General features: G+C 38.8%; 1 protein-coding gene across 7 annotated transcripts in view; it reads right to left on the bottom strand.

Moving 5' to 3' along the window:
* The window catches only part of OTUD7A (OTU deubiquitinase 7A), a 167154-nt gene extending 144961 nt beyond the window's left edge, over window positions 1-22193 (bottom strand). For 4 of the 7 annotated variants that reach the window (XM_075431849.1, XM_075431845.1, XM_075431850.1 and 1 more), the window contains exon 1: window positions 21705-21892. The gene's annotated coding sequence lies outside the window, so the exon portion shown is untranslated. Of the gene's footprint in view, window positions 1-16230; window positions 16321-21704; window positions 21893-21921; window positions 22005-22139 lie in introns of those variants that run through there. The other 3 variants (XM_075431848.1, XM_075431846.1, XM_075431847.1) reach the window with 3 other exon arrangements.
* Between the last annotated feature and the right edge of the window lie 359 nt (window positions 22194-22552).

Raw genomic sequence — 22552 nt, 5'->3', positions numbered from 1 at the left:
AAACGTCACATAGTTTTATCTCTGCATTTTGTACCTTAATGACTACGCAGAGTTGATGTACAGACTTTGATACATACAATTTAAAAAAGGACTGTATTAGTAACAGAATTTCTTGGAGAACTAAGACTCCTGAGCTTGTTTTTGGCTTCGGGGAAGTGGGGGATGACGGATTTTGCTGACATTTGCTCTTGGATAGCATTGAAACGTGAAACAGAAATGGTTTGTAAAATATATATTACTTTCTCCGCACCACAAGAAAATAACACTACCCTTTTCTCAAATTACACATAAAAAGAAAAGAATACTTCATGATCGCCGCTTTCCACAAAGCTCATATAAATGGTTTCTAGCCATCACTGTCTGGTCCAAAGCTTAATTCCACTGAGCTGCTGAGTATAAAGGATAGTGATTACAGGAATACAGTGCCACTTCATACACTACTTTTGTGGTATACTAGGGACAATATCACAGATTAGCATCTCTAATGTATTCTGGAATTCCAGTATGTGGCTGCAGTATACCCCAACCCAGAAACCTGGCTGGCAGACTGTAGTCTACATTTGCCCATACAGATGAAGACCACTGGTTCCATATAAAGCTGCACTGATCTGGTTTTAATACTTTCCAGCACACAACGTGCTGGATTGAATTTCCAATGCTGAATTGAAGTAATAGGTTGAATACGCAATTGTGCTATCAGTTAAAATTAAGTATGTCAAAGAATATTTTCCCTTCCAAAATACAAGCATCTCGGTCAGTCTCTCCTCTTGATAGATTTAGTATCTCCCTCTTTTATTTGAAGATGTTTTCTTGATTATAAATCTAGAAGATTCACTACATACTGTAACTTTTACTTTACAATCCACGCAATGATGGGAACACACAAGTTAACTTCAAAACAAACATAATGAGCAACCTTTCCTTGCATAATTTCAAAACTTTGGAGAATATCAGCAATGATGTATGTAATACTATGTTTTGAATTTTTATTACCCATGTTGTTTATGATACAAAAAATCTTTGCATCTTACTTCTGTCAGACATTGTTCAGGCTTTTACCTCAAACTCCCCTCAGTAACATCCAGCTTGATATATATGTAAGAAACTGCCCTAGAGAGATATAGCAGTTCAATTTCATAGTTTGGTTGATTTTTGAAGATTTTAATGGCTTTTATGCAGTGTCCTCGCAGACCTAGTTGCAGCACTTTGACCAATTTCCTTCCAAAACTGGGCCACAGTCATCATACAGTAGATCTGTTAGTCATGACTTAGATTTCATAAGCAAGTTCCAAAAAAGAACATTTCACTTGGGAGAGTAACTTTTTACATTAAGATAATCAAAACAAATACATTGTTTTTGTTTGCCTGAACTAAAAGTAAGAGTTCATATGGATTTATAATTAAAAATTCTATTATAAATAATTATATAATTAAAATATATAATTATATATAATTAATAATTAAAACATCCCGTTCATGTTTTCCCTTTCCTGTTTCCCCTATGAGCTTTATCTATTATTTCATTTTATGATTGAAAATTTTGGCACAGCTAAATAAAGAGACCCACAGCAAGCTTCACCTACAGCAGCCAGTTGTAAATTTCTGATTATAAGAGAGGAAACTCTGCATTCTGTATCTGATTTAGATTTTGCTTTTAATAACAGGAACTGCAACTTACATACTTTCTGAAGCAAAACAAATGAAAAATGAATAAAGCAACTCAAGAATATACTAAGACAGAGTAAAGTGCTGTTAATTTCAGTAGGAGGGAGAGGCTCAGAGAGATGACAGTAATGCAAGTAGGGACAGGGTGAAGCTCTTGGGTTCCTGTCAAAATCTTTCAAACCCAATGCTCTAAATGAGAGTCCAAAGTCTAAATTTCAAATGGCCTAAGGGGTCAACGGTCTGTATCTTCCAGTTATTTCAGAGACAGTATAGTTACTCAATTGTGTGAAAAAACGAATCACTAAGTGTTCACATCTAGAACTCCTGTCCTAAGCTGAAGGGCACAGGTTTAACACATAATCCTTCTCTGGACTTCGTGCATCATCTTTCCCCAAAGTTAATACTCTTGCCTCAGACACAGGGGCCACCTTGCTCATAGTATTCTCAATATCAAAAACCTTCTTCCAGAAATAACAAGGCATGCTTATTCAGGCTAATCAAGATTCTTCATTTACCATGGGCAGTAATGCAACTCATTAACACATGTACAAAGCAGATGTTCCTTCCAGTTTGGATAAGATTGGCAGTTATCCCCTATACACTCCCTTACTCCCTGGGGAAGTTATCTATCAAGGGAAGAATAAGGCACAATTCAGAATCTGAGTGTTAATCCTCCAAATATTCAGTAAACTACTCTTAAGAATGACTAAAGTTGTAGAACGGCTGCTGCTGGAAGATGCAAAGACAGGTTAATAGGATATGGACATTTACAAAACATCCAACTCCAAAGGGATCAAAAGCTTTTGATTTTAAAAAAGTCGGTTGTTTTTTTTTAACCCTCCTCTCTTCTCAGTCTTTTGAGAAATTTTTAATGGAACCACAAAATATAAAGTGCTTTCTCACCTTTCCTGGGCAAGAAAGGAACAGCCTCAGAGACAAATTAGAAAGATGACATCCATGATTACGTGAGAAATCTGTTGGGGACTCCATTTCTATCCTGTTTCTGCTACACACATCAAAACACAATCCACTGGCTCACTGTGTGTTTTACCTGCTTTTAGAAGATGTGGACCTATTACATATCCTGGCTGCAGAACTTGACTTTACCTCAAACTGACGAGAGACACGCTGCCAGTATTCCACATCTGCACTTCAGCACCTGATGTATCACTCAAGACGGTAATTATCATAATATAATTTTGTGAATACTCTTTATGAGGCAGGAAACATTCTAATAATGAGAGATCTTAGATGATAAGACAATAACCGTATAGCCACTCAGCAGGAACCCAATTCATCTTCCAGTGCCAGATTTGCTACAATAAACATCACATAGTTTTGTATATGACATTCGCTGTCTTGTAGAAACAAAGACTATCTGTGACAGTTCTTCTTGCCACTGTGAAGTTCTTTTCATCCCAGGTCATATATATGAACAAAATAAGGTGGGGTTTTTCTGGTCAATTAAATTGCCAATCCTTGCTGCTAATAATCTTTATATTAAACAGCATATTTCCCTATTCAAAAGAATGCAAAATTCACCTTTGTAAGAATACAGGTTCTGTAACTTCAACAGCTTTCTTACTTCTCAAGAAATTTCTTTCCCCCATAGGAAAAAAAAACAACCCTAAAGGGGAAAATAAAAAAAATAAAGGCAACTTGAGTGCATTGTGTTTGTATTATGCAGAGGCCCTTCTTCATCACCTTATCAAAAAGCAAGTAGTTTTACAGGGGATATAGTTAGATGTAAGTTAGTTTCTTTGTCTTTCCAGGATAACAGAAAGAAGCTTTTACTGAAAATGTAAAAAGATGAGGTTTGATTTTCCTCGAGCATTTTGTTTAATGCAATTAATTATGCAAAACATCTAGAAAGCATTTGACTCACCATTAGTAAGTAGCTACTGTAAATATATTCTCTCATTTTAACTGAAGTAGTCTAGACAAGCTATTACTATATCTCCCAATTTTCTGATTTCCTGAGATTGAACAACAAATCACTAAAGCATTTTGGTACAGCTGTAACTTTCAACACATGCTGACAATTTCTGTATTTCTAAGACTGCACATGAACTCAAAGCAAAAAGTCATTGGCACCATTTTCAAAAACCTAGCATTTAGATGCTTTACCACAACCAAGATAAACTATGCACAATAGCTGCTAAAGCTGCATTTTGCTATCAGTAATGAGACTATTTATTTGAAACAATAAATAGCCCATATGTTGCTTGGCTGTCTGGTAATCCAGACAGAAAATATCTCACATGAAAAATGGCTTGAGATTTTGGGGAGAAACTGGAAGATGATTATGACACTCATACCAGAGCAGTGCAGTGGTTCTACAAGTATGTTATGCTTTTATGCAAAAAAAAAACCACCCAAAAAACACCAACCCCAAAACAAAAGTGAAAAATGAAACACCCATGGTGCAACATTAGAACAAATCTAAACAAATTCAAAGAAAGCCCACAGTAAAGAGCATAAAAAAAGGCCTGCATCGTTCACTCCCTAAAAATGGCATTGCCTCCCAAATCTTCTCCCTTGGGAAGTAAGCAAGGCCAGAACTTCAATGCACGCTACATTCCCACTGCATTTCCTGCTGCGAGCTTAGGACAGACAGCTACAGAGAAAAGAAGGGCCTATGGAAAAATCTTACACTGAACGCCAGGAACAGCAAGCTATCCTGTTCTAGATGTATCTGCACGCACAGAGGTGTGTACATGTGCATATAAATACATGCATATACACACATATGTATATACATTTATTCTGTCCTAGTAGTGTACAAACCTGTGTAGCACGCATCCTTCTCCACCACCAATACAGATAATGCTTATTGTCTAGAATGTGTTTTATCTTTGCATAAAGGGTGAGGTTTTACTTCTTCAAGAGTTCCTGACCCCTTTAACTGATTAAATTAAAAATAAAAAATATTAGGACATCTCTTCTGATTCTGCCACAGAAGTAGAGCATATTGCCCGAGAAGTACTTTGTGAATTTCCTTCCAAATGGAACAGCAGAGGTGCTTTTGATCGGCACTGTGGTGAACATACAATTTGCGACTATTCCTTTGGTTTCAGTCAGCAGCACAGTTCTTGGAGCTGGCTGAAACATTCTCCATAAAATTTGATATTCAGCAGCAGCAAGGATGTTAAATCAACAGAAGAAACAATCAGACTCCATATTTTTTTCTCCTGGGAACACTGGAACTGCAGGTAAACCACTGATTCAAATAAATCAGCAGAACCAGAAGTTGCAGAAACAGTGCAAGGAAAGAGCAAGAGTAATATCTTTTCCTTGAAGGGCCTATGGCATGAGAAAATGAAGATGCTTCCTCATCTCTGAAGCTGTTCTTCATATTCCAAATGTTTTCTCCTCTACATAGTCTGAAACGCAGAAATAATAACCAAAGTACTTTGTTGCTTCTACAATGGAATCTAAGAAAGCCCATTAATAGTTATTTCAAATATACAAGCATTTTAGTCACAGAAAAAAGTTTTGGAATGCTAACAGTGAGACGCACAAGCAATGCTTTTGGACCTTGAACCCCCCAAAATGTGTTCTGTTTCTGAGGTCAATTACCTCCAGATATGACTTAACAGCCGGCTAGACTGCTGACTCTGAAAAGTGAGGGGCAACTTGACCTTTCCCCAATCCAGCAAAAGGACACCCTCACCTTAACTACATAGGAAGCAGCAAAGAAAAGGCCATCAACAAAAAGTCAGATGAAAAGGAAAACAGAAATAATCAAATTCACAATAAGAATGAAGACATTTTCTTGCCACTATTAGGATATCCTCCTTTGTTTAAACTGTATTTGTATGTTTCTACAGATATGGTCAATAGGGGAGTATTTTCCATGATTAAAGGACTGAAAGCTACCTGAAATTTGTCATGTGAAGTACTGCAGCATGTGGAAGTTCTCATATTATAAGACCTTCAAATAGAGTAAACCCTGAAACTGTCATATGATATGTAAATTGACAGTCATTTGCTGGCCCTCCTGCTTCAGCACCGATCCATGTTTGGAGTTCTTCCCTACCAAGATATCTCAGAATATCAGTTCCTGTAAGAAAGATGCAAAAGCTAGATATTCAAGTTAGTCAAGATAAGAGACTATGACAAGGTGAATGAAGGTTTTACTAATGGCACCAAATATCACTTTTGGCATAAATATATTAGTTGCTGCACAGTGAAAAGAATAGTTTCAACTGCAAATACTAACAGGCAGCAGATAATTGGGCATATGCGTATGTCTGTTGGTGAACGTCTGAATTTTGAACTCTGAAGCAGAAGACTGGTACTTCCTTGCTGCAGTTGGTACAGGCTGCTTGTAAACTTTGGTAACACCCGAACTAAACAGAAGGGTCACATTCTGAACTCTACCATTAATAGAGGCAGAATGTGCAATTAAAAGGCTGTTCACACACTGTGTTTCTGCACACCAAGTATTTAGATTGGGGAAAAACAGGAGTTTGGGTGCCAAAAATAAGGGTTCCCAAAAAGGAATAATTATCTTGGACAGAAGGGCCAGGAAAGATCATGACTGGAGAAAAGACTCTGGGAGCGAGGGAAAATCTGGAGATCAAAGATGCATGGAGACAAATTAATGCCAGGGGATGCCCAGGGACCCTGGCCAGTAATGACCAAGACTGGTAACTACCAGGAGCACACAGCACAAACCAACACAACTTTCTACCCAACTTTCTCAAACTAGCAGTGATGTCCCTGCTGGGAAGGTAAGTCAAGACCTAGCAAATGTAGTGCTGGCAGCAGACCAGATGAGTGAGTATGCAAAATAAATCAAGTGTGACAAAAGCTTAAATCTTGTTGGTTCTTAAATAAACCCCAGCATGTAGCCCCACCACACACTGGTTTTAACTCTGTCTCACCTTTGACAGCCGTAATACTCAGTTTCCTATCAGTTCTCAGCATGCTGTGGCCTACCTTATGAATACTACCTATTTACAAAACTTTAAGCACATTTTATTTACCATTTACAAAGCAAAAACATAAAAAGAAAGGAAGAAATCAAACACTCCCAAACCAGAAAACATTTACAAAATTCAACTTTATAACTGCAGGTCTCATATTGAAGTTTTGCATTGCAATCACAAAAGTATTTTGGTAGAAAAACATATTCTTTCAAAACAAAAATGAATTTCATACTGCTAGTTGCTGCTACCTCATGGAAAAATGCAGCCTACCAAATTAAAAAAATAAACACTAATCTAAAATTGAAGTTCACAATTAAAATAGTTATGCATCCATGGAAGGGTATCCAAGATTTAGATTTTATTTCATTATTTTAATTTCACATATCATGAAAGGAAGCAGGCAGAAGTATAAAAGCTTGGGCAAAAAAAGAGCATCTTAATCTCCTGGGAGTTGATTTTATGCGGTAATTGGTGAAAAGCCTCCCCAAAAAGGTTATAAATGCCATATTAATTTCATTAGGAAAGCTCACATGGCATATAAATTTAGTTTCTGGCACTGTTATTACATCTTTTCAGATACACAATATATTAGGAGGTAACTTCATTAAGAGTAAAGATCTAAGAAATGCAACTATTTTAAACAGATTGGTGACAATTTAGCTTGGAAGCAGGTGTTTGTATTAATATACTATCATTCCTTTCTGATTAACAATACTGACACAAAAGAGCTAGCAGGCTCCGCTGTTGACATTATGTTATCCTCAAGGCCTCTGTATTTGCAAAAATCACATGAACAGCTCAAAAGATTAATGACATACTTCTTCATATAAGGCAGATATTCATCTTCACTGATCATGTATAAACCCTGAAGCTGAGCACGGAATTTAACAACTGTCTTGGCTTATGATGCTAAGAAATAAGACTTTTTTCAACTAACACTTGCTACACTGTACACTGTAGGTAATTCTGGACATATAAAATACTTTAAGTGCCAGTTTGTACAACAGCATTAGCAGTTTCTCCATCCTGGAGTTGATTCTGTGATCTGATCTGACCTCCGAAGCTACCTGTAGTCTCATTAGTTAGTAGAAGCCAACATAAGCTTTTTATTATAGGATAAATTTATATAACACAAATAGATAGAAAGCAAGTTCTGTCAAAGTAAGTATGCAGATACTTATAAATCTCACACTCTATTATCACTTTTACAAGTATGGTATGTATTTTGTGTGTTTTAGGTCATGATAATTCCAAAACCTACATACACTTACTAGTTAATTGAGATGTTCTGAGCTCCACTATCATATAAAAGCAAATTCTTTTTCTCTTGGTCATATTTTAAATCCAGGCTGTTCATTCAACTTCATTCTTAGTCTTGAGAAAGGGAATACAAAAGAGCTTTTTTAAACCACAACGATACCACCTGTGTGACCAAAGTTGCTACTTTCTATGCATTCATCTAATGAATTAAGAGTCTATAAATCAGGAGTGAGCGTCTTTCAGAAAAAGAGGATGCTATAGTTCAACTAGATCTATAGTTTTTAAGAGAAACTCCACCAGTAAATTCTATAGCTTAAGTGGTATCAGGAGATCAGACCATAACTCATAAATATCCCACCAGATTCAGAAATCTAATGAGTCACATCCTAGGCATCTCTTCATCAAAACACTAAATGCTCACTGCAGTCAACAACAGATGCAAAGTCTCTGAAGAATTTACCCATTAGTACATAGAAACTATATTCTGGGACAAAAAAGAAACCTTTTAAGCCCTACTCCCCTGAACACTAAAGCAAATTTTATTATTCTTAGTATATTTTCCCATTCTTTGGGAAGTTTCAATTGAAATTTTTCTTTAGAGGTACTGAAAATATATTTTTTATAAAATTCATTTCATGACTGATCATTATTCACAAATCAGTGTGAACCCAATGACTGGCAAGCATGGGATTCATAAAAGAACATATATTTAGCAGTTCTACAATATATCTAGATCCACAGCAGTAAGAATGAAGTATAACTGGTTAGGGCCAATCAAGTACCTGTGTTATTTACTGGACAATAAACAATGTGAAATTAAATTACTTTAATCTAGATCGAAACTGGAAACAAACTTAATGAACAAGATACACATTCCTAAACTAAAACACTTTTAATCCCAAAGAGTGGGAACACAAGGAAAAGACAGACACTCCATATTTCTGAGTACGCTGCATTCTTAGACAAGCATGGATGGAAACAGCATGAATGGTACTTTCCTTTCAACAGATCTTCTGCACAAAATTAAGAGCAGGGATGCCACAGTATCACATACTATCAACTAGGGCTCTCAGACTAGGAACCTGTCTAACTGACTAGTACTCACAAACTTTGATTATTCCTACTGAAGTGTAATAATTACTGAATAACATTGTGCTTATTTTAGATTACACATTCAGTTTGTCATGGCCATGTTTCATTCTATTTCTACCCTCCAAAGTTCTTGCAATATCTTCTATCTTGTTTTCACAGATAAACAAAGCAGGTACTCTCATCCAAGTCCGTAATGAAAATATTAACTAATGCCAGACTCAGGACATTTTTGGATTTCTGCAGCACCCTAATTGTTTTTTCATAGCTAATAAAGACAGAATCATACCCAGAAAAAAAAAGAACAAAAAGCATGTGAGCTCTCAGTTAAAAAAACAGCTTCCTTTTAGACTACCATCTGAGCTGACGTGAAAGGTGAGTGAGGTGGATTGAGAACTGGCTGAATGGCAGAACTCAGAGGGTTGTCATCAGCGGCGCTGAGTCTACTTGGAGGCTGGTGGTGTCCCTCAGGGGTCAGTACTCAGCCCAGGCTTGTTCAACTTCTTCATCAACCACCTGGATGAAGAGTTAGAATGTACCCTCAGCAAGTTTGCTGATGACACAAAACTGGGAGGAGTAGTAGATACACCAGAAGGCTGTGCTGCCATTCAGCGAGACCTGGACAGGCTGGAAAGCTGGGCAGAGAGGAACCTCAAGAGGTTCAACAAAGGCAAATGCAGGGTCCTGCACCTGGGGAGGAACAACCCCATGCACCAGTACAGGCTTGGGGTGGACCTGCTGGAGAACAGCTCTGTGGAGAGGGACCTGGGTGTCCTGGTGGACGACAGGTTAACCATGAGCCAGCAGTGTGCCCTGGCTGCCAAGAAAGCCAATGGGATCCTGGGGTGCATCAAGAAGAGTGTGGCCAGGAGGTCAAGGGAGGTTCTGCTTCCCCTCTACACTGCCCTAGTGAGGCCCCATCTGGAGTACTGTGTCCAGTTCTGGGCTCCCCAGTTCAAGAAAGATGAGGAGCTACTGGAGAGAGTCCAGCAGAGGGCTACGAGGATGATGAGGGGACTGGAGCATCTCTCCTATGAGGAGAGGCTGAGGGAGCTGGGCTTGTTCAGCCTGAAGAAGAGAAGGCTGCGAGGGGGCCTAATATATACTTACAAGTATCTGAAGGGTGGGTGTCAGGAAGATGGGGCCAAGCTCTTTTTAGTGGTGCCCAGCAACAGGACAAGGGGCAATGGGCACAAACAGAAGCATAGGAAGTTCCAGCTGAACATGAGGAAGAACTTCTTCCCTCTGAGGGTGACGGAGCACTGGAACAGGCTGCCCAGGGAGGTTGTGGAGTCTCCTTCTCTGGAGATATTCAAGACCCACCTGGACAAGGTCCTGTGCAGCCTGCTGTAGGTGTCCCTGCTTTGGCAGGAGGGTTAGACTAGATGACCCACAGAGGTCCCTTCCAACCCCTACCATTCTGTGAAATACTATCTTCCAAGTTATGAATTCTGTCCAAAGATATTGTATTTATGAACAGCAATGTTTGCTTGAATGCCCTAAAATCAACAAGTGTTTTATCACACATTTCATTCCTATTGTTACAGCAAAAAAGTAATAGAAGGAAAGCCTAGCAGAGACATGACAGTACAAAATTTATTTGCCATAGCTTAGAAAAGACTACACAACTGCAAGTTCAGTTTAAAATAGACATGTCTAAGTGCTAGGAAAATGTTTATTTTTACAAATTAGAGAAGAAGAGAAAACACAAGGGTTTGGGGCTGATATGCAGCTCCACTTTTTCAGGTATAGAATCAATGTTTTGAATTGGGGTTTTACAGCTTGACTGTTAACAAAGTTGCAACTTTATCTGGCAGTTTAATCATCAGGATAAGAATAAATTTAAAAAAAAAAACTTCATGTGACTTAGAAGCCTAAATCCCATTATAAAAAGTTATGTGATCTCTTAAGGACTCGCAGTCAGCTTTTCAAGTGAGTCAAGGAGCCCTGGAAACTTTTAAAACAGTTCTTTCTGTATAGGCTACTGATATTACAAAATTATTCACTCTGTGTCTCAAAAAAAATAGAATTATCTCAACTATTAACACACAAAACTTAAATGTTCTGTTGCAAAACACTAACTAAAGATCTACCAAGCCACTGAACCACAGAGCTACAGGCTGCTTTCTGTTACATTTGGTCAACTTTATTGAATCCCGTGACATTTACATACATAGAAAGATGTATTCCAAAAGAACACGTTACTTTGTTTGTGAACTATTAGTAACGTATTTAAAGGTAATGCGCTTATTCTTAACTGTAATATGTTTCTTGTAATACTATGAAATCCAGCTACTAACTTTTTCTGTATATAACAAAACCTCTTGTCTTATTTAACACGCATTATATGCAGTGACCCAATTTAATAGTGCAAGGCTTGAAGAAGAGTTGTTAGATCTACAAATACGTAACATCACTGTATTCCAGCCAAACAAACAGTGGGAACATGTAGTAGCAACACCGAATCAACACTGCGTATCATGAGCAGCTCTCTCCAACCAAGTATTTTATTAAATGAGTGATAAGCTTTTATCTTACCTGGCTTCTCAGTAATTTGTAACAATGTTTTAAAAAGCAACTTTTCTGGCAAATTACTGTAGGATTAGCTACTTCCCTACTTCAAAATAATTGCACAAGGTTTAAAGATTTCTACAGGGTTGTTAATAAATATTTTTCTATGTGTCATTACCTCATTCTTTTCAAGCACGTGTCTGTAAGTCTTCAGCTACATTTTCAACAACAGTTTCTTTTTCTTTCTGAAACACTGGTAGCCCCTTATAACTATTTACATATATATAGTTTCACATATACAGCTACTGCGTTTCATTTCCTTTGTAACTTAAGCTGGAAGATCAAATAAGGTCGCATTGTGCATGAACATCTGTACAGAAAGTTGAGTTCTGTTTTGGCATTTCTACCTTCATAACACTAGCAAACCCCATTCTTACTGTTGCGTTTAAAGAAAAAAAATGAAATGGATTGTGTGTAGTGCTTATTTTCTCAAATTATACAATCATAATTAACACTACATTAAATTTCTCATGGTATGGCGATAAAAACAAGTTAAGATAATCACAAGCTACCATAATTAAAGTTTCACTTACTAGAGATTTCTTCATCTGGATCTCAGGATTTTACTGTACAGCACTGAATCAGTTATAAAATTACTTCCTCTTAAGACTATGAATTATACTGTACAATACTAGGAAGGCACAGGTTTCCTGAAAAATCTGTTCTTTTTTTTTTCTCTGTCTCTAAACCCGATGTATTTTCCACAGCCATATCCAAAACAGATATGGTTTGCAGAGAAAATGTCACCATGAAATCACACCTATATGGCAAACTATTTTGTATAGTTACAAGTATAAAGCCCCACTTTAAAAGTGAATATACTGGCACGGCATCATTTCAAGTAGCAGAAAATAGATTTTTTTTTTTTTTTTTTTTTTTTTTAATATAGATATCACTCATGGTAAGTGTTTTAAAACAGCTGGGACTTAACCTGAAGCTCTCCAACAGTGAAAGATTATGTTTTCCAGGTGTGAACAGAGTAATGGTAATAGTAGTGAGCTACACTCACTTGCTGGCCATTCACTGTTTTAGCATTTCAGCTTAAAATGTATTTTACTGACACAACTATTCCCTCTGAGGTCATTTTCTGCCACAAAGAACTCCACAACTCAAAGGTTATTTTCTGTCATTACTAGGAAAGTAGGTCCTTTTCAGTGGTTTGGGGGAGATGGATTCTTTTTGTATTTTTAAATCTCCAGATGTCTTTTTCTCCAGTTCTCAGGGACCATGGCAGCATGACTCTCAAGGAATGTTACCGACAGAATCATTTTCTCCTCCATTGATAAGTCTTAGATTTGTACAAGAAAAATGGTTCACAGAAAACATACATACACATATGTTATTATAACTTCTCCAAGATAATAACTGGGGTAAAATCAGTCATAGCGTTATTTCTACCCACGACGACATACAGCATGCAGAGTAAAGTTATGTGCTCTTCCAATCTTTTCCTCACAAAAATAAAGCATGTTTTTATGAAGGTAAACTTTATTATGAAATCTGAAGAAGGGTATTACATGTTTTTCTTCGATAGCTGTAAACACACCTTTAATGACCACCAACTGGCTTCAGAGATATCTTCTCTCATGAGTGCATACCCCTCTATTTATACTGAATAGGAAATTATTTTATCATTAAATATAAGAGAAGTGTGGAATGAAAGCTAACAACTGAATAGCTCTTGAAGGAACCATTTCTCCCATTTTCACGTAAAGCATATTTTAGGAGACAAAACTGGAGGAAGGAAAATTATAATCGCTCTGTTTCTCAAATATATCAGAGAAAGTCAAGAGGTTATCAGTTAGATACAACCATCGCATCAACTCCAGATACTTACAACTGAGCTGCTCAGGCATGAATATTCATCTCCTATAGTAGCAAAAGGCAATGATTTATATTTCCACGTTAATTGAGGTCTACACATTTTGCCTGCAACATTTTGTGCTCATAAGAGCTTATCTCAAGCACCTGATCTGCATTAGCACTGAGGGAGAGCAGCCAAACTAGCAATACCTCAACTGGATACACATTGATCAAGTTTTCCAGTACGACTACATATTTCTTATCTGCTGAAATGAGCATATCATCTTTTTGTGGTCAGAGTGCTACCAGGCCTGCAGATAAGCAATACATCATATCAGTAAGGCACATGTGCCAGTAAATCAGCACCTTCAGGCTTTCTTTAAAGAGTATTCCTCCATGTGTAGTAAGTAATGAATAGTTTGTAGCATGTGTTTATGATCACAAACAAAGCCAGTTCAAAACAGACTTGGACTCCATTGTAAAATCATTGTTAATTCTTCCAGTCACAAGTCCTGAGATTCAATGCCAAACCTACTAGCCTCTGTTTGACCCATCCTCCTTGCCAAATACAGCTATACTCCCTTTGAAGGGTAAAGGAACCAAGAGAAGTACTTGGGATGGATTAAGTGATAGAAAACAGGTATCTCCTGTTACAAAGATGATGTAGCCCAGACAGAGACACACAACATAATAACAATTATTGCTACAAACAACACAGCTGTATAGACCTTATGGCACTACTCTTTCTTCTGCATATGCTTTTATCTATCAAAGTCAGAAGAAATTCTGAACAATGCAGAATGATAAAAATGTAGACTGTGTTGCCCAGGAGACATTACAGACCTCTACATGGGGCTTCTTTAAGAGAACCTTCTTTATTGATAGAGGAGAAAAAAACTTGTGTAACTTGCATAAATATGTTTTTTCATAGCCTTTAGTTTCCTCCTACTCTTGCCAACAATAGGCATCCTTTTATTAATTGTGATTAAATTCTGTTTTGAGCATTTGCAGTCTGCCTATATGCTAATGAATATCTACCTTTATTTCCTGCTCTAAATTGTTACACAGTCCTTAGCTATTAAGCATCCTCATTCTGGAATGTTACAGAGGAGAGATACAAGTATGATCATACACAGAGAAGAATATAAGAGAAAAAAAGAAAATCAGTAAAGCATTTGTGGGTGCCTCCTAGAAGAGGATTATTTATATAAGTGAAAACAACTTTTCCTGGCTTATTTGAAACTCTGCCTCCAAGTATCTAGCAATGAACAGCAGAACTCTGCCATAACACAAACATGCAAGAAAACTTTAATTATAAACAGATTGATGTGAGTTCTGTACATCTGAGGTCCTAAAACATTACATTCATACAAAGAAGTCTGAAGGAACAAGATGTCTATTGCTAAAAAACACTTAGCGTCTACAAGACCTGTCATTCCAAGTGTTCCTGATCCACTAAAAGTCATCCCCAACTATACGGCTCAAAAATTCACTCCTTCACACAGGCCTTTCAACACAGAAGAGACATTGTATAAAGACCAATACTAGAATATTGATTTCGCCCCTCCCCCCCCACCAGGGATATAAAATTATACATGACAAGCAGCTGTGAGAATAACTCACACTACCTCAAATCATTGTGGCAAACTGTCACTCAGACCCAGAGCTTCCCCTGAATAACTTGGCACTGGCATGCCCTCCCATGATTTTGTTCCAAGTCTTGTTTTTATGAGTATTGAAAAAACAAACACGAAACACTTACTGAGAAAAAAATGAAATTGATATAAAACATCTCAGATGATGTGATTTTTGTTCTAAATTCCAAATTTTCAAGTTAACCTCACAATCTCTGAATTTAATCCTCAGCTTGTAAATACTTGGCCATCCCAGTACTCACTGTTAATGAAAAGGTTACTACTTGACAATTGCAGGTTTTTTAACAGCAAACAGCCTCAACTTATCAAACTGCAGACACTATATCAATCTGACTTTATTTAATGTTATCCTTGTTGCCTTCTCTGGGAGGCTACTATGTTACATGTTAATTCTATTAGTTTGTGCTGAAGGGAATTTTCTCTCCAGCTCTTACTCATTTGTACTTGTAGCTTGAACGCATGATCCTCCTTGAATGCTTCCCACACATGAACTTTATCTACAGGTTGTATGTTCTGCCATTATTTCTGTTGGAATTAAACAAATCTGCCTTCCCTTTATGCTCTACCTTTCCTTTATCTGTGCTCTTCCTGAGACAAAGATAGAAATAATCATATAGAGAGACATAGCAAGTGATTTCATTGCTTCACGCTTACTTATAGTTTGTTAAATCAATGCTTTCTTTACACTAAAATAATCTTTTCCCATTACCACAATGTTATTTAATACACCTGTACGTCCTCCATTTCTCTGGAATTGACAATGTAACAACTCTAAGACTTAAAATAGAAGCTACTGGGATATTAAATGTTCTCAGGTGAGAGATGGGCAGGTTTCTGGTAAGGGATGGTAGATCTGAGACTAAGCGTTCCTGACATAGCCATCTGCAACACTTGGGTTTGGGTTCTCTTGTCAGGTAAGTATGTTATTCTGATTAGAACAAGCGTGCTGTCATATCTGTATCAAAGTGTAGGGTGTGATAGCCTTTGTTTGCTTCTACTGTTTGCTGCTTAGTACAGACTGACTCTAACTAATAAACTCCAGTTTAATACCATCAAGAATCTGTCCTCTACACTGATCTCAGTGCTAACAGGGAAAACTATTTAACACAGGATAAAAGCTCCTTTGCCTTTGAAAGCAGTCTAAGTGTTTGCACAGAAATTTAATGAGCACATACCTAGACAGATACATCTGGTATCAGTGCCTCCATGTCCTTGCTTAGCAATTTCCAATAGGGTGTAAGTACTTCACTTACCAGTAATAGAGAAATGACTCATTCCAACCAAGAGACAGAGCAATCCAAGTCAGGGACTGTTTCTTACATTTGTTTCTTGTCGCAACAGATCTCAAAACAGAAGGGAAAAGCTAATTAAGATATTATCTGCTATATGATATTATTTGGCATTCTTGTATTCATGATTTGCACAGTCTGAGACAGACAAAACCCTTTACAATGTCAAGCTCACAAAGTTCTGTCACTACTGTGCTTTGAGTGTCTATGTAGACACTGCCTATGGGACACAGTCGTAGCCCTTCTTTGCTGGAAGAGCGCCATTGAAGAAAATTATACTTACTGCACTATTTAGAAAGTAATTACAGTAGAAGAGAGTAAAGTGACTTAACAACAAAGATCAATGCTGTAAGAAAGGCCTCTACTCCACTGCCGTTGTTCTTAAGACCAGAAATAGTCCATGGAATGACTGAATTGTCAGTCACTCTCGAATTATGTTTTGACAGTACCAATACAATAACCGTAGCCTGGTCTGCTGTGTAACACAGAGCAAAGGAATTGGTTCAATAATCTTTTTTCAGTTAGGAATGCAACATCAGCAGAGTTTCATTCCTGCTAAGGTGCTGAAACAGAAAAGATAGAAAAATAGAGATGAACTTTTTAATTCAGATTTCCTAATAAGCAATGAATATTTTACCAGTTTCTATGGTACTATCACCATGGCAGCTAGCCATTTTAATCACAGGCATTAGAACATGTTTCTGGTAACATCATAGCAATAGCTTAGAAATATATTACATCTCCTGGTCATATGCAGCAGTAACTTTGCAAATTTCTATACAATAGAGGTCACTAATGGCATCAGCAGACATCAGGACTAGAAACACAATATTTCAAGCATCTAATTAAAGAACAAGTTCTCAGTGTTCCTTACTCTAATTCTGAAAACAACAGTAGAAATACAACCACTGTCACAAAAACAAGAATCAAAATTCTCTCACAGCTTGCTCAATTTCTGCATGGGTTTTGCCCCTTCTTTTATTAACTAGTCAATGCATATGATTACTCAGCAGATCCTGAGAGAATGTGCAAGTGAAAAAAAATTCACTGTAGAGCACTGAGTATCTGTGAATTACTGACAGATAAAAATGGCTGCTTTACTCTTGTATTAAAAAAACATACTTTCTCCTCCGTACGAGTTAATTTGTATTCAAGCATCACACACAAGATTGAAAATTTCATCAGTCAGAACACTGAGTTATGCTCTCTGATCATGATTTCAACACACAACGTGAAATATACTAATTTCACTAAATGTATCATGAAGTATTTGCAGATATGCTCATTTTGAAAAAAAAATTGAAGTATTCAAAAATACTTTCAGCAGTAACAATCCTCCATTTCTTCTATTAACTACATATGAAATTACATTTTCAAACTATCTTAGAGCAAATTCATACTCTTGTCCTGGGAATTCCGATTTTTTTTTCAAATTAAAGTGTATTTCAAAAGGCTGAAAGATTCTAAAATATTAAATGAATTTATAAACTCTTTTAATAAAAGCTAATAAGCAAGTTCTTGATTTCAAGCCTAAAGCTTTGCCAAGGGTCCATCCAGGAGATATTAGATAAGTACAGATAATGTCAGTAATATTCTGCAGTAAAACTACAGCACAGCACTATAACTAAATGTCACTGGTATAATCATATCCTAAAATAGATAGCATTGACCTCAAACAGAGGAAGAACAAAAATCTGAAGTAAACTGAGAATGAGACTTTAAATACAATAAGCTTTGTCTCTTCAAATTACTTAAAATCAGAAATACTCGTTACAGAAGCAATTGTGCTAGGAGAACAATATAAAACCAGAACTGTAAGTCAAGTCTCTTATATCTCCATGCTTGTTAGATTTACAGTTTCACTCCCTTGGATCAGTAGTCGCGGAAGGACAGCTAAACAAATAAACCAGAAAATATTTGATGGTGAAATAGTTGTATTGGTACATTCACATGCATATACGAATTAGTCTGTCTTTAAAATAAAACCAGTTAACTACTATCAAGGATTTGAGGACAGTTCTGCTAGCTTATCTGCGGACACTTGACTTCCTCAGTTTTGTGTCATGCTTTGTCTTAAGAAATCAACAATAAAGAAACACAGAAAGATGCAGTGTAACACCTATGCAGTACTTCTATCCCATTTGAACTCAGAAATTTCTACTCTTGCATAAGACCACACTGCTGAATTTTCAGACCATCTAAGCAGCCAGGTTAATCTCCCAGATTCTTCATTAGGGCAACACTGATTAATCTGGTCAGAAGGTCCACATACCATTTAGTTCTATGCTTTGAGCTAAAGATCTATGAATGTATTTGCATGGCTGTGCAGTGCGTATCAACTATAAATGAACCGGAAGACTACAAATTCTTCAACAACAGCAACAAAAGCCTTTTCTACTTCTTTCAGTCCTCAATTTAATAACAGTTGCACTTAATATTTTAGGGGCTTTCCATTTCCTTTGTTAAAAGTTTATGTTTAATTTGTGCTTAATATGAGTCCAAAGCTATTTTATGAAATTTTATGGAATATAAATTCTATGAAATTTATGAAATTTTATGAAAGTCAAAGGGAGACTCAGATTTCATGATGTTTTGGGCTATGCAGAATATATTAAACAGAAGGAGACTTCATGAAACACTGTAAGATCTGAGGTCTAGACTATCTGGTGACAAATATTCTGCTAGTTCCCTTAGCTCTCTCCCTCTTTCAACTCCAACTTTCTCTCCAGCAATACATAACTATGTGGGAATGCCTTGCCAGTGTTGTTCTCCTCCTATTAAAGCTATAGAAGTTACTGTGTTTAAAGGCAATAATGAGGTAAATAACAATATGTGACAACAAGATGATATAAACCTTTTTAAAGTTCTTATGTGAGTATGCAGTAAATAAAAAATTTAATAGAGTACCATTTTTCCCCAAATAACACAGATACCAATGAACACATACAAGACTCTAAATGACATGAAAACATCACAGTGATTAGATTTAAAACATATAATTTTAAATTAAAATTAGATGTTCTATATACAGTACTTTGGCTAATCAAAACACAGATCATATAATTTTTTTAATAAGTAACACGAAAGGCAACTATAGCAGCAATGATTGCATTGGTAAGATCTGAGTCAATGCTCACAGGCCTGCATGTATACAGCTCTACAAAATTCCTGACCTGGAGTCCCATTCACTGAAAGTCTCTTCAAGTCTCCTTTTTGGTGAATCTGCCAACATGACTATAAGGGAGATCTGCCAGAGGCAATGAAAGATACAGAGGTAGGCTCACTCTGAAAGGACTAAGTACCTTCCCACACGGTCATTCCACGCTTACTTGGAGTCTATAACATCCAGCCATTATCACCCTTATTTGAATTTGCATTGGTAAACCAAGACCAAAATCTTCTAGAGCCCATTTGAAAAAAAAAAAAATTTCAGAAATAGATACATTACGATTAAGCAAATGATCAGTTATTTTTGTACTATATATATAGCAAATTATTAGTCCATTACACCTCATCCCTACCCAGCCTCATACTCTTAACAATTATATTCTACATGAATTAAGCTGCCCTGAAGATGACTGAGCTTGTTGTAAACTACAAACATAAAAACATTATACCACAAAAGAACAAGATTCACAAAAACATAATTTCTGTTCCACACTGTAGCATCATTTCTGCTGTGTGGGCATACATAGCCCACATTGGTTCTATACTCCACACCACAATCAATGTTACAGCCTTATCAAAAGCATACAGGCTTGTAATAGAAAGTATCCCAGGGAAAGTCAGGCATCAATATTCAGCTATATTCCAGATTCAAATAGGGAAACTCTAGCTTGCCCCTGTGTGAGCAGCACGTGTACACCTGGGCAAAATCTGCCCATCATTCATAGAAGAGAGACCATTTAGTCCATTCATATCAACAGCAGAAAATAGAGCCAGAGCCAGATCCAGCCTCAAAAGCTATCACACTCATATTTTAATAACAGATTATAAATAACAAACCAACATTATTCCTACCAACAGCACTTCCAATTCCAGAAGCTTCATTTTAAATGTGTACCATACCAACCTTTCTTAAAGTCAATGTCATCTGTAAGGACTGAGTTAAAATAAAATGTGGGCCAAATTTATCAGACTTTAGTTTCCTTTGGATACAGAGCTCAGAACACTGACTGTGTGTCATCCTAGATGTGATCTGCGTTGTATATGTTGCGTCCAGCAACATATTTTAAACCAGTCCACTGCAAAGTACTTGCCCTGATCATCAGTTTCTAGTATTTGTCTAAGATGCTGAAGGTCAAACGAAAAATGTGAAAGGTTTCTTTCTGTTTACATTGAATGTGTATCTGCATGCTAAAAATCGTAGCACTGTTCAGGCCTAGGGAGAGAAGCCTCAAGAGTTTGTTAAAATATGACCGCATTATAGTTGGCCAATTTAAAGACACGTCTAAGAGACAAGAGGCCATTCCCTCTCGCAGCGTGAGGCTACGTATGCCCACATAGCCCCGAGTATCACTGCGTGTGCGTGATACTGATCAGTGATGTGAAACTACTGTGACAGAGCTACAGCAAAAGTAGTCAACAATTTATTCTTTTATTTTCAGCACTGGCTCACAAGGGGGCAGATACATACTTAATAAGCTTCCGTAAAGAGCTCAGAACCGACACATTCCTGCAACCTCCAGGGCAAGCGTAGGGGTAGTGAGCTTTTTAAATTTAGATTATGTAAGGTCGCGTGCCTCACTGCATTATGTTTTATACGCACATTAAATCTCACTGCACTATATTGCACCCTGCGAACTCCAAATGATCGTTATTCACACAGATCCTGTCAGATTCCCTTTTGTAGCTCTTTCAGAGAGAAAACAAATACCATACATACATCTAATATTTATCAGAATTAGGTCAATCCCCCAAACACCCTGACAGGGTCCAGGAATCACAGAAGGTGATACCACCTGCCCAAATGGGGCCCCTGTCCGAGCAGCACCGGAGCACCCGGCCAGAGAGCACGCTCCTCGGATCAGCTAAAGCCGCGAGCGCAGCAGCGAAGCTAAGGCGAAAGCCTGCAATGCAGAAACCCTTCTCGGAGCTCATCAATGAGCTGGGGGAGACGGGGCGGGGGCAAAACCAGCAGACCTGCCCGCAACCCCACTACAAAAGCCAGAGGCACGGGATGTTTCTAAACGCCCGACTTCGCCCTTACCGGCTACGGCCGAGGGCTTTGCCGTCCGGCTGTCCGCAGCTCCGCGCAGCAGGAACTTCTGCAGGCGGGGCGGAGCGGGCAGCCCGCAGGCAAGGACACCGCCACGGGCCGGGCCCACCTGTGTCGCCGGCCGCGGAACGACGCCGGCCCGCCCGCCGCACATACCTGCCCCTGCCGAGCCGCCAGCCAGGGGCGAGGCGGAGGAAGAGGAGGGAGAAGCAACTCTTACCTGCTCCCGCTGCTCCTCCCGCAAGCCCTCACTAACCGAGCTCCATCTTCCTCCGGCCGGGGAGGCGGGGGGAGTCAACCCAGCCGCTGTGCCCCCCGCCCCCCCCGCTGCCGCTTTCCGTCACCGCTGTCCCCCCGCCCGCGCTGCCCAGCGGAGCGGCCGCCTCTCGCTCGCCCGCCCTGCAGATGGCACCGGGAGACGGACAAGCGAGACCCACCTCCCGCCACCGCCTCCTTCCCATGAAGTCACCGGCCGCAGAGGTCGCCCGCGGTGCCTCCCCGCAGCGGCCCGGGGAGCCGCGCTCCGCCCCGCGCCCGCCCCAGCGGCAGCCCGGCCCGGCCCGGCCCGGCCCCGCCGCGCCCGCCGGCACAGCTGCGCCGCGGAGCCGCCGCGCCCGGCTAGCGCCGTCCTCCCTCGCCTGCCCTTTTATGTAACCTCGGGCTCGCTGTCTCCAGCCGGAGGCGACGGGAGAAGCAGGCAGCAGCGCTCGGCCCGCGAGGAGGGGCCGCAGCCGCCCCGGCAGCACAAGCGCTGCTCTGCCGATGGATGGTCTCGCGAGGTGGGAGGTGGAAAGTTACTTCCTTTCTGTATCCATCCTACCTCTGGTAATGACCGTGCCTAGCTTTGCCCCCTGCCAAGAGGGTAGGTTATTCTAAGTTACTGCTTTTCATGTGCCTTCTATTTTGATACTTCATGTTACTCGCTAAAGGGATGACAGCAAAGTTTACTTCACCCTACAGCAGCTTCTCAGATAACCCTGTTCCAGCTACTTCAATACATGCACAGGTGTATTCTATCTCACTTCGCTAGAACTACCTCCCCCACAACAAAGCCGTTTTTCACTTCCC

This window comes from Opisthocomus hoazin, chromosome 10 (genome assembly GCF_030867145.1).
Source record: "Opisthocomus hoazin isolate bOpiHoa1 chromosome 10, bOpiHoa1.hap1, whole genome shotgun sequence".
NCBI classification, from domain to species: Eukaryota; Metazoa; Chordata; class Aves; order Opisthocomiformes; family Opisthocomidae; genus Opisthocomus; species Opisthocomus hoazin.
Note: the sequence above shows the minus strand (reverse complement) of the source record. Positions and strands in the feature narration are given on the sequence as shown.